Below are 10,203 nucleotides of genomic sequence, written 5' to 3'. Positions count from 1 at the left end.
GAGGCTCAACACTGAACTTCTCCTTGACACAGAACCGGTTAGGACATGGAGGGAGAAGAGAGGGACGTCCATTATCTAGTACATGGGTGCGGTAGGTACTTACTGCTGCAGACTTGTGTACTGATCCTAGGCAGACGTCTCCTACCACAACCCACCCCAGATCAAGTCTCTGCGCATAGGGGGTGTTGTGGGGTCCATTCAGCTGCTCTCGCACTTTATGGAGCTGAAGAATGTCACGACCCAAGAGAATGAGAATCTGGGCTTCTGGGTCCAGTGGAGGAATGCAATGAGCAATAGGTTTTAGGTGAGCATACACCTGCGCTGCCTCTGGAGTTGGTATTTCGGTCCGGTTATCTGGCATGTCATTACATTCAATCCGAGTTGGCAGTTTTACTGTTGTAACTCCATCTAGGGACTCCACTATGAACCCTGTGGCCCTCCTGCCTGTGGTTTCTATCACGCCTGCACAGGTACGGAGTGTGTATGCAGAGCTTACTCCTTTGATGTTCAACAGGTCGAAGAACTCAGTTCTGCAGAGTGAGCGATTGCTCTGTTCATCTAAGATTATGTAGAGCTTCACTGCTTTCTCTGGGCGGCCTTCTGGATACACTTTAGCTAGGCAGATCTTCGAGCACGACCTTGAGCCTCTCTCATCTCCACAGACGTCAGTACATTTAGAAGTAACATCAGGTTGAGCAGCCTCTGTCTCTCCCTCCCCGCCTTGCTCGATTGGTGTTAAAGGGGGTGGTCCCGGATGAAGGGCTGCGATGTGAGTGTCACTATTACATTCCTTACATCTGATTGCTATGTTGCAATTCCTGGCCAGATGAGTGGTTGTAGCACAGCATCTGAAGCAAATGCCATTTTCTTTTAAGAAAGTCTTACGTTCCTGTAGAGGTTTGTTCCTAAACCCTCGGCAACGTCTGAGGGGATGGGGTTTCTTATGTAGAGGGCATTTCTTGTCAACATCATCTAAATGACTGCTTGAACCGCTTGTCTGACTCGCAGTCTCAGGTAAGACTTCCGTCTTGTGGGTATAGACTGAGCTTTTCACTTGTCTTCTTACAGGCTGCTCCATTTTTGTCAAACCTGTCCTCTCCTGTCCTGATGAAAGAGCAAAACTTGGGTCGTTGCGTGTCCGTGCCTCTCTGCTGACAAAGTCACAGAAGAACGAGAATGGAGGAAAGGCTACTTTATGTAGAGCTTTGTACTGAGAACCTTGAGCCATCCACTTCTCTTGAAGACCATAAGGTAGCTTATCTACAATAGGTGCTACGCCGCGAGCCGTGTCTAGATAAGCAAGTCCTGGCAAGAAACCTTCATATTTAGCAGACTCCACTTCCTGTAAGAGATCTCCAAGCTCACGGAGTTTGTTGGCATCTTTATTACTTATCCTTGGAAAGTTGTCGATCCTGTCAAAGAGAGACTTTTCTATTACCTCAGGGGAACCATAGCAGTCTTCCAAGCGCTCCCACACCTTTACTAGACCTTTAGTTGGATCTCCTACATGCACGGCTCGAATCCTCCTCACGTGACGTGCTGAATGCTCTCCCAACCATTTTGATAGAAGGTCTAGCTGTTCACTAGCTGATAGTTGCAACCCGTCTATGGTGTTCATGTAGGAGGATTTCCACGCCCAATAGCTCTCAGGACGATCATCAAACTTGGTAAGTCCTGAGGTAATAAGCTCACGTCGTGCTAAGTACCTAGCAACATCACCCACATTGTTATCTCCAGTGAGTAGTGTTTGTGGAGCAATAGGTGAAGAAGTGAATGGAGGTGCTGGTGAGATGGGATGAGGCGCTGGTGTTAACTTTGGAGGTTGCTGTACTTCATCATTATTAAGCCTTTCACTAAGAGCTGTAACATTTTGAGCTGTAAAGCGATTCTGCCTCGTTGGTGTTTCAGGTCTGAGCACATGGACGATAGGTTCTACTGGTTGATATGGCTCAGCCTCTACAGGAGTCGTTAATCCCAGCTGGGACTGGCTCTTTACGTAGTCGCGGACGCGTTCGGAGACATCACCTGCATCTGAGTTCTCCCCATGCTCGCTTTCTGCTGCTGCCTCTAGCACCTCTGTCTCGGCGATGGCTGCGGCCACTTCTCCTTCATGCTTTATAGTTGCTAGTGTTGCTTCCATACGAGCCTCTGTCACTTTGAGTTTAGCTTTTTCAATCATAATTTCAGATTCCTTCTTGATGAACTCAGCCTTGGCTCGGGCTGCTTCTAGCTTGGCACGGGCCTTGGCAGCAGCTGTGCCAGCTGATGCGTGATCCACGTGATGAAGCAGAGGTTATGGATCTGGTCTTGAAAGTTTCATTTTGCTCCTTTGCATCTTCACCCTTTAATGTTTTCTCCGACATCATGTATTGCTGTTGCCTACCAGGCGTATGAAGCGTGATGATGTGTGAGGAATATTTGAGGAGAAGCTTGCTTTCTTGAGCTGTTGTGCCCGCTGTAGCGTTGCTTTTTTACTATTCTGTCCCTGATACGTGTATCATCTACGCACCACTGACAGATAGCTAACAGACAGGATTCAGAGAAAGTCGAACACAGTTTCTCTTCTTTCCATTCTTTATGTAAAACTGAAATAAACACAAATTTACAAAGCTTTAGTTACAAAAAATATACAGCATAAATGAATTTACATTGCTTGCGTACATCTGCTACGACAAGAAGCTACATTTAGCTTGGCTTAGTATTTTTAACAACTTAAACATATGAATTTCAAACAATATATAAGTATACACATTTCCTCAAAACATAAAACATGATGAACTTACAAGCAAAGAGTCTCCAAGGCACAAACGTGAAGAAAAGAGGAGAGAAGCTGTCTGTCTGACCGCATGGAGAGCTTTTCCTGGCTGACTGATTCACGTGATGTGAACTAACCACTCAGAAACACGTAACTTACACTACTAAAAACAACCACCTGGTGGTGCAAAAGAGAAATAATTTGAGGCCACAGAATGTGTGCCATGACAGAGACCACCTAGAGTGTGTGAGAGGGAAGGTGTGAGTTTCTTTGTTAGCCTAGCTCATGTAATCTAAAGGTACCAGGTTAGAGGGGGAAGGTTAGCTTCATGCAGGTTCTAGAACTGAGACGTACTGCTATGTGTGTGAACATACGAGTACTCGATTAACTGTATGACTGACCACCACCTAAGCAAACATTACAACAACAAGGCATCAATCAACAAGTACATTAACAAAGTTAAGACTTCTGCTGCTTAGCTATGCTGTGCTATGCTGTGCTGGAAAGGTTAGGCCCAGTCAATTAATGTTACCCAGTCCTTGGAACAAGCAAAGAGGTCCTTTCCAGTGTTGGTGTAAAGTCCAGTGAGTTGGGAGGTTTCCTGGTGGAGTAAAGTCCTGTCTGGCTGTGTTGCTAGCTGTTATCTCCTTTGTTCTCCTCACAGAGTTAGCTGTTCCACACTAACTCTGCTACGACTCCTGTTGCTTGGAAAATCAGCTGGCCTTGTGTCGCAGCTGCTGATTCTGAAGAGGATTTGGTTCACTCACAGTTAATCCGAAGCAGATCGCTGCTGTCGAGGAGAAGAGTGTTTGCAGGCTGCTGGTAGCAGGCCGGCGAGAGAGCTGGTTTCTCAGGTAGCAGAGCTGACCTGGGCTGGGGCCTTGTTGCCCTTTGAAGAACCAAGAGGAGAGAGCTGGAGCTGCTCTCCAGAACAAGCCAAGAAGGGAAGAGAGGGAGAAGAGGTCCAGAGGACTGGTTTTGTTTGGTGACACACTTGTCACATGTCACACGCTGACCCACACTGGCTGGCTAGTGGGGTCCGTGGGGGGAAGAGTCATCCCCAGGTGTGAACGGTGAGGAACTGTGGAGTGTGAGTTCCTTTGTCCAGTGGAGCAAAGAAACATTTGGTCTATTGAATGATTGAGTCCCAACAATCTACATCTTTAAACATTTGTTTAGCAGTATCAAACGTGTCCATTAAAGACTACAGACTCATTGTAAAGTGGTACCTGCAGATTATTCAACAATGTAGTTGTTGGGTGTTGAAGACTCTCTACAGTCCTCTCTAGTACCTCTTGTGAACAAGTAACACTTTTTGTTACATCCATTAAAGTTGTATTTGATGAACAGTACATTTTTGCCACACACGAGACAACAGTGTCCCTAGGAATGGCAGTTTTAAATGGAACAGAGTCTGGTGTTTCCTCAATATTAGATGTCCTTGTCTCAGATGTTACTGATGAACTGTGGTCATTAGGTTGAAATGACACATTCTCAACGAATGTTGTTGTTGATTGGTGGTCTCTATGAAGATGTTTGGAAAATGAATTGAAGTTATGGTATGTTCTTGGGCAACCATCTTTGGCTGCAGATAATAGTCAATTCTTGTCCTTCTGATAAGGCATGTATTTGACGTAGATGCCAAATGACTTTCTTTACTTCTGTAGATATCGATTGTCTGCACTTTGGACAAGTGTACATTCTCTTTTGATTTACTGTGCAGCCTGATGCTTTGAGAGAAGCTCAAGTACCTTGGCTCTGAGATGGTCATTTCATAGATGTATTCAAAGAAGGTGTAGACAGAGCTGAGCTGTGGTGGATAAGCCCAGTAACATACCCAGTAGAGCTTGAATAGCTTGTCCACTGCACATGTCAGGCCATCTTCTACAAGAATGGTCACTCTGTCATTCCTTTGCAATGATGATGTACTGTCGCGTTGGGCTCTTCAGATTGCCGATGCTGATCAGCTGTGGCTGGGTTCTTGATGCCGTCTTGGAGTTGCTGCAGAGGGATGCAATGTTGGTTCCAGACTTAGAGAACACGAAAAAAGTTAGATACATTTCAGGAGTTCAAATAGCACCATCAAAAATAAATCTAAGTCTAAATTTGCATGCCATGCCAAATTAAGTAAAAGGTGTAAGACATTACAAATAACAGTCCATGCAAAACATACCAGTACAAAATCAAGTAGGAATGATTTAACACTACAAAAATGCTGATTTATGTGTGTTTTTCTTAAATGAATTAAATTAAATTAAAAAATATTCTAAGAGAGGACATTCACTCTGGTACATTTTGATAATATTTGAACAGTGATTTTGAAATAATTGAAATGGGTAAGTTCAGAATGTAGGAGCCTAGCCTTATTTCCTACTTACCAATGATGTTTATTACTAGAGTCCTTTCTTAGCACAATCCATGCTGTTCTTCACAGTGGTTACATTACCTATCTAGCCACAAACTAATGCAAAGCCAGTGGGCCACATTGTAGTGTGCACAAGCCCCATTAACTGGCTTAAGTACTATCTTAAGTAATAAAAGGAAAATGATGAATACGGACTGAGCTGCAATGACAGACTTACCAGACTTGGCATATCCAAGAAGCCTGGGGTATTCGTCGAAGATTTCAGCTATTGTGGGGGACTCCTTGGATATCCATGATGTACGCCTGGTGTATGTCTTCTCCATTGCTACTTTTAGTGAAGGAATGTTCTCTGAAGAGGGCCTGAGCCGTTTCAAGAGTGTGATCCAATCATTGGTCACACTGCTCTCCCCCTGGTCCTATTCTGCTCCTGGTCCTGTGTCACAGCCTATCTTGTGCTTTCTGTAACGATACTGACCCGCTTCTAACTTCCTGCAGATGTTACGCAGTCTCATCTCTAAGAATCCTGAATGTACTGATGCATCGTAAAAATACTCCTGAAGAACAAAATAAAATAAACAATAAACATTTTTTTTTATATTGGCAATAGTATAAGTGTTGAAAATACACACTTTAAGATAAAAATCTGACTTTAGCAGCTTGAAATCCAATACCTACACAAATAGTCAAATTATGTAACAGTAAGTAAGTAAGTGTATCAAGAGACACATTATAGGCTGTCTGACAACACTCAAAGGAATGACAAAAGACAACTACAAAATAATAACTTCCAAGTAAAAAAAAAAACAACAATACATTTGGCTTTTTCTGAAGTCATATTTATCTCTGGTATTTTGCTTTGAAGTAGAGACTGCAGGCCTTCCTGTTCAATTGGCACTGTAATATGCTACATTTATGGAAGTACAGGGAAACATGATGGAGGTGAATTTTACCTTTTAAAATATGATTATGTACAATATAGAGCTCAGGGCTGGGCAATAAACCCAAGATTCACAAATTCCAACATAATGGATCTCTTACTGACCCAGTTTTTCCTATGTTGATGTTAGATAAATGCATTCCTCCAGTACATAAGCCATTTCATTTTGTGCTCATTTAATTCAACTGAATGTAAAGCAACTGATAACATGTTGAAAGACAAACATGTTAACAGAGGGGCAACATGATATGGTACTTGTGCATTTGGAGTTTAAAAACTGTAATTTAATTTATTGTTACCTGTTACATGGAAAAATATGCAGTGATATGAATTTCAGGTCATACTGCCCAGCCCTAATAGATGCTCACATGAACAATGTATAAACCACACATGGGCATTTTACGGCCCCGGCCCGTGGGCTGTCTCAGTCCGGCCCACGACATCCACAGAGGAGAAAAGAAGAAAAAAAAAAAAATCCCGCATTGTAGAGGCATTTGAGTTTGAACTGCTATATGATCTGATTGCAAAAGAGGGCGCTAATTTAATTTGGAGTGGGTGAAAATGCGCTTCCTTGACTCTTGCATAGACAGTTCAATGATCATCAGGATGAGTGCTGTGAAAAAGAGAAAAGTTGATTCGGAATGTCGTGTTTTTAACACCGAGTGGACTTATAAATATTTTGTTACTCATGTGGGTTCAAAGGCTGTATGCCTGATATGCCAAAATGCAATTTCTGTTTTCAAAGAATATAATATTAAGAGACATTTTTCGACCAAGCATGCCAACTATGCCACCAACCTATCATCACGGGAGAGAGAACAAAGGGCCCGTCAGAATATTTTTGTGAAGCAGACAGCCATGCAAGAGACAGTCACAAAAGTAAGCTACATGCTGGCTCATAAGCTAGCCAAACACAGCAAGTCGTTCTCAGAGGGTGAGTTTTTGAAAGACTGTATGGTTGAGACTGCTAGTATCCTGTGACCTGACAATAAAAGTCAGTTTGAAAAAATCAGTCTGTCTCGTCGGACCGTTACCAGGCGTGTGGAAGTGATTGATGAAGACTTGTTAATTGTAATATTCATGAGTATGATCATGTATTTGTTTAAAATGGGCTAGTGAATAACACAATCAATCCCACCAAATCTATGTACCCGTAGTTTAAAGTAATTCTGCACTAAATATTTCATGTTTAAATTTTATTTCCAATTGTGTGGCCCTTCACTTACTTTAGTCAGTATTGCCCACTGGAAAAAAATATTGCCCAACCCTGGTATAAATAGTACAAAAACAAAATACCTGTATTTTAAAAGCCTTTCCAGCATTTCTTTGGGAAGATTAGAAATCTGTCAAAGTTCTTTATTTATATGTTTCTGTCAAGATCAACAAATTCTTGGAAATCAGTATGATATTTCAGAATGCTGTCAAATGCAAAACCTGGTTACTCTGACGTGGCTTCATTTATCAGATTTTCAGTACTGTGAACAATGTAAATCTTCCTTGAGCACTCTTTTTCATTTTTAAAGGGGACATATTATATGCTTTTCAACAAGTTTAAATAAGTCTCAGACAGTGGTGGCTGCTGGTCTTATAAGGAGGGGAAGCTAATTTTTGGCCTACATCATAACAGGGGGAGAGGCTCCGCAGCTGCCGCTGCTCGTTGGGGACAGAAATCGCAGAGTGACAGAAGAGAGTCGCCAAACACAACGCTAGTCGTTTTTAACAAAGACAAAGTCGCTGAGGATCAGTAACGTCTCCAGATCAACTCCGAACAACGGAATGAAAAATTGAAAAATGCTCCAGTGGATGCTTATACTTCAAGATTGCTGATTCGCTCATTTCGCTGTCAATCAAAAAGGGACTCAGCCTCAGACAAATCACACAGTGTAAAGCACTGTGGCGCTGCGGGGATGAATGAGAAGGAAGTCATGTCAGTTACCTGTGATAAGTAGCTGATTTTGAACAAAAGATGAACATGTTATAGCGCATATTTAGTCAATGAAATGTACACACAACAGTACATATTTGACCACTTATTTTGTTGACATTTTAGGTGAAGCTGAGCTTCCCTTGCAGTCTTAGAGCAATCGTCACTGGTCTCAGAGGTCCCCAAAACATGTCTTTGAAGTTTCTTGCTAAAAAAAATCCACCCTGATCCTATATTTCAGCATGCCTGTAAACCCCTCTGTTTCAGCCCTGTTCAGAACAGGCTGTTTCAGTGTCTGTAGCTTTAAATGCAAATGAGCTATGCCTGACCACGCCCCTCTCCGGAAGGGGATGCGGCTTGGGCTTCTGGCACCATGCTCTAATGTTTATCGTGACCAGCAACCTGCCATCAGAAGTGCCATCAGAAGCTCAGAGGGAGAGGCTGCTGAAGAAGTTCAAACTCTACAACTGCAGCAAGACATTTTTGAATGGTTGGTAACCAATTTTGTGTATTTTGACATTACATTTTTAGTTTGTTGATGTGTGCTGGCACACAGTTACTAACATGTAGCTAGGTAGTTAATGCTAACTGTTGCTGTCTCGTCATTACTGGCAGCTCTTTTGGTAAATAAGCACTATTGTGAATTGGGTAATGTAGTTATCTGTCATGCCTCCTTTAGATATACTTTTACAGTCTATGAAAATGTTTGTTGTCTGAAGACTGCTACAGGTGTTCAATGTCAAGACTAGTAAGATATTTTAATAGATGCTGACAAAGAAAATCATTTTTACTTTTATTAATTTTTCTCCATGTTTTGAGCAGAGATGCTCATCATGACATCTTCCTTTATGTAGTAAATTTATTTTGTGTATTACAATGAAAGCTGTAAATCAGCATAAACATGTCTGTCAGCAACATTAATCTTTAGTCAGAGACGAGGCTGTGCAGTGTTTTCTACACTACACTGTTGTCAAGCTCCACATTATATGCAATAAGTGACGTTATAAATTACCAGTTATATGTGCTTGATATGTAACCAAGCTTACTTCTTACCCACCTTAGCTCCACTGTCCGTCAGTTTTTGAATTTCATAAGCTTTATATTTTGGTGAATGTTACCATTTTTCTCTATATTTTGGATAGGTGCTCCTGTGAAAACTGTGCAACCATGCCCACAGAAGCTGAGAATATCTGCTGCTAGGAGATACCACAGGTAGCATTCTCACTTGACAAACTAATCAGTAATTTGTTTTGATTATATTACAGTTATAATAAACCTTAGCATTTACCATTTGTGATTCACCGTAGGTTACCAGACGGCTATAGGAGATCGAGGAAGAATTAACATGTATGGTACACCATCCTGGGTTGGAGCCACTCTGTCTCAATTTGTACTCCCTCCAGAATGCCTGCAACATATACGCTGACACATATACGCGCTGACTACGGTACTTTACGGTTGAGAGGAATACACCAGTACGTTTTGCTTCTTTGTAAAAACATATACGTTTCAATCTAAATAAAATATGTTAGACAGTCTTGTTTTACTTCAGTGCACATAATTTTACAATGGTAATAGCATACCACAAATGGAGTAAAACACCCTCAAATAAATTAGTTTAGCTGCTCTTTGATTTGTAAAGTTTTTCTATCAGCAGATAGTGTGCATATAATATATGAATTCAGAGGAGTCATTTCTTTAGAAAAGATCAAGCATTTATTTACATCAAATGAGGCAACTATAATCAGTGATAATAAAAAAGATGTAGGATTCACTGGATCCATATAAAAAATTGTGAGACACAACATAAATATATGTTTGCAAGACTAAAAGTCCTGTCCATTTGTTTTAGTCGGTACAGGTATCTAGCCTATAGGAGCTTTGTCAGCTGTGGAACTGTCATAACATTATATGTGCAATACTTAATACAATGTGTACAAAACATTTTTTGGTTGAAAAATAAAATAATATAACACTTACAGAATGTCGGCTCAGTCTTAACTGGTGTAGCTGCATTCTCCCTTCATGGCCTTTGGAAAGTGGACCTTGAAGAGTGGTTCACCTTCTTTTGTCTAGGCTTGTGGTCGGTCAGCATTTTCATTGTAGTACATGGCAGCCAGGTAGAGTCTGTAGGTACAGTAATGAAAAAATCAAAGGTGTTAATATTGACAGAAACCTTAGCCTACACACTCTCACAAGTTCTAAGTAACCACAGCTTCATT

The 10,203-nt window shown here is 41.5% G+C and overlaps 1 long non-coding RNA gene across 1 annotated transcript; it reads left to right on the top strand.

Annotated features, from left to right (window-relative positions):
• The first annotated feature begins 8,378 nt into the window (after positions 1 to 8,378).
• Positions 8,379 to 9,907, top strand: LOC147817412 (uncharacterized). The gene is made up of 3 exons (XR_015436395.1): positions 8,379 to 8,471; positions 9,124 to 9,193; positions 9,289 to 9,907. It is a non-coding gene; the product is annotated as an uncharacterized LOC147817412 (long non-coding RNA).
• Positions 9,908 to 10,203: the final 296 nt, after the last annotated feature.

Source organism: Seriola lalandi, unplaced genomic scaffold (assembly GCF_002814215.2).
Source record: "Seriola lalandi dorsalis isolate HSWRI2012SDOR001 ecotype SW California unplaced genomic scaffold, Sedor1 jcf7180002054963, whole genome shotgun sequence".
Taxonomy (NCBI): domain Eukaryota; kingdom Metazoa; phylum Chordata; class Actinopteri; order Carangiformes; family Carangidae; genus Seriola; species Seriola lalandi.
Note: the sequence above shows the minus strand (reverse complement) of the source record. Positions and strands in the feature narration are given on the sequence as shown.